This window comes from Octopus sinensis, linkage group LG3 (assembly GCF_006345805.1).
Source record: "Octopus sinensis linkage group LG3, ASM634580v1, whole genome shotgun sequence".
NCBI lineage: Eukaryota > Metazoa > Mollusca > Cephalopoda > Octopoda > Octopodidae > Octopus > Octopus sinensis.
The window spans coordinates 71253969-71257424 of NC_042999.1; positions in this window are offsets into that span (position 1 = coordinate 71253969).

A 3456-nucleotide genomic window follows, 5' to 3' on the forward strand; every position below is an offset into this window, starting at 1 on the left:
TATAAGTATACTCTTATGCACCAAGCGTCTATATGACAAGAACGCTCAAGGCCAATAACGTAGTATTCGGTGTTCTAACAAGCGATCCACGTTAATTTGGATACAAAGATAACCTGTTGCTTTTAATACTACGTCCGTCGCTAATAACCAATTTTTAATAAGCTTGCTAGCTATTTGCGACATCAGTTTGTGAAAAGACGCCGATGTTGTATATATAATAACAGAGAGGGGACTGGCATGCAGTGACCGGACGCTTCCCACTGATTTGAAAAAGAATGAAAAATCAGGTAATAGGGGAGTTCCAGCGTCCATGACAGACGATTGCAACTATCTATTTGTGTGCTTTTATGCACTAAACGCTTTTATGAGAGGACTTCTCAAGACTAATAATGTTGCATTTATTGTTCTGAAAAATTAAGTTGGATATAAGATTACTTCTTGGCATTAGTACGGCTTCCGTTGCTAAAAATTGATATATGCGTTGGGTATATTCGTATTTGTATGTATTTATGTGTATAAATGTGTACATAAACGCACACATAAACGTACGTATATAAAACGTACCAATTAATGACCCCGTTAATGCTTGTAGTCGACTACACGAATGTAAGATGAATGTTTAACATAATTTTCCTTACTCTTTCTATCCTCCGTTCGTCCATCTTCTCACACTGATATCGAAAAAAAAAAAAAGAAAAGAAAAAAGTGCACTATTAAAAATTTGACGATCCACTAAAACTAAAAATGTCTTGGCAGAAAAGTGTAGTAGACATTTTACTTTTGCTAAACGATTTAAAATTGAAAACCAGGAAATCTTTATACCTAAACATAAAGATATATTAGCTTTTCAATATCGAGCTCTATTTATTTTGTTTTTACTCATAAACCTATATGTGTATGTATGTACATATGTGAGTATGTATGTATGCATGTATGTATATTTGTGTGTGTGTGTGAGTGTGTGCCCGTACGCGCAGGGGGGCAGTTGGGTTCTGTGATCAATCATAAGAAGGAAATAGGAAACTATGTTGGCCCTGTTGAGAACATGTCCTCAGTCATCTAGAGTACTGTTAGAAACATAGTATCAAACGAACAGAAGAGGTCGGGCCACCGCAATGCTATTACACCAAGACGATTGTCTTAGTGCAACACATGAGCTACAAGGAGAATCCCTATTCCCAAATGCGAAGCCGCAGAAGGTATGTATATGCAGGGATATGTATACTTGGAGAATACTGGAGGGTCAAGCACATAACTTTGAGACAGATACCCACGAGCTTGTCGCCACTGGATTGTACCAAACTTTCCACTCACTCCATTTAGCATCAGGACTCAAACTGTAACAGTGTATAGCCCAATTTTTATTTGGAAAATCCACCTTATAGCAAGAAACACAAATAAGGGAAATTTTGTTTAACTCACTGGTTCACTAGCACCAAACCTGGAGAGAGGATCGTTGAAGTGAAATAAGCTGACTATCACACCAAGAGTAACGCACTAGCATGGCCGCAAACTCTGGCTGAAGTAAGTAAAAGAATACGTACACCCCGCCCCACACCGACATCCACACACGTACGTATGTACATACATACACGTGCATGACTATTTCTTGACTTTTTGCATACGGAAGTTCATTTTATTTCAATTACATGTTGCATTCAGACAAGTCACACACTGTTTTCATTCGATCCATCTCTTCTTTGTATGCATCCGTCCTCTGTCTCCCACCATCTATCCATCTGCTTATTCATACATTCGTCCATTGAGAAAATCATTCATTTATTAAATCAATCTATTATTCATTGAATCATCTGCCGATTTATTCGTTGATTGATCTCTCATATCACTCAAACTTGCTTAAATTCTATCTCTCCCTCTCTCGCACTAGTTACGACTCACATAATAACACACACACATATACTCACACAACAGCATTCATAAGCACATATATTCACAAACAAAAATGCCTAAACACATGGACTACACATACACACACATGCGCGCACGCACACGCACAGACACACACACTTGCACATTTAGATGTGTACGTTTGTGTGTGTCTGTATGTTTAAGTGAATTCATGTCTGTCACGGGTATACTTGCTTTTCAAACTGTAAAATCTTGTGGTCTATCTATCTATCTATCTATCTATCTATCTATCTATCTATCTATCTATCTATCTATCTATCTATCTATCTATCTATCTATCTATCTATCTATCTGTCTGTCTGTCTGTCTGTCTGTCTGTTTGTCTGTCTGTCTGTCTGTCTGCATGTCTGTCTGTCTGTCTGTCTGTCTGTCTGTCTGTCTATTAACCGGGATAAGTCAGTGGGTTTGAAGCTTGGCTCCTGGAGAAAGAAATCCATGCAGTTCAACAGCGTCTCCAGCGTGGGACACTGGACCGACGGACCGGTTAAATTGCTCGGAGTCTGGCTCAGTTCAGACTGAGGTGGCGAATGCGTACATCGCATCAGTCATCAACTGACCGTCGTACCTTGCCCCGAACCTACCATCACCAAACTAGAACGCATACTCTTCCGCTTTTTGTGGAAAGGAGCATTTCGATGGTAAGGCGATCCATTTGCTGTCATGGATCAAGCAGAGACCGAGGATAGGTAAATGCTACTGCAAGTGTTATTATGCTCTCGAGCAGGTTTTCCGCGTGGGACCAAACTTGTGCAACTCTACTCCCACAAAAGCGTTCTATAGAAGATTAGTGGAGGGGAGGTGTGACGACGTTTTGGGGGAGAATCTGGGCGTCGACTAGGAACACCTGACCCGCATCTTCAGGACCATGTTCGGGCCGGGACCTATGGACAATCATCAGAGATCCCTGACCTGGCAGTGCTATCAGGGAGCATTGCCCGTTCGGGATAAGCTCTACAGGGACGGTTCGAGAAACACCGGACCGACCTTCCTGAGATACGGTCAGAGAGACGAAACCGTTCTGCACGCACTCGTGCAATGTCCAAACATTTCAGATCTGTGGGCTTATGTCAAACGGCTGCTGTCACGTGTGGAATGAATTTGATTGTCGGCCGAGTCTATCGTGAATATTGCCCCGCCACCTTCCTGTAGGAAGGTAGTTTTCATTGTACTGGTAGCTATGGTGAAAGAATGTGTGTGGTGTACTCGTTTGAAAGGTTTAGAAACAAATACTTTCCTTTCTGGCCAATTTCTCATCAACTTTTTCAAGTACCACTTGAAAAGGAAGGTGGGAATAGAGGGGGAAGCTTTGTCCCACGCAAGTTTCCGTAAAAGGTGGTTGAACGTAGCAAAGATGGTACGCATGAATGACAAAACCACTTTGAGCATCATTCTGTAAATCTAAAAGAGCGAGAGAGAAAGAGAGAGAGAGAGAGAGAGGAGGGAGAAGGGAGAGAGCGCTTTGCTCTCATGTGTTCTCTCCCTTTTTTTTTTTCCATGGATAAATCTAATCTTTATTACATTTTTACT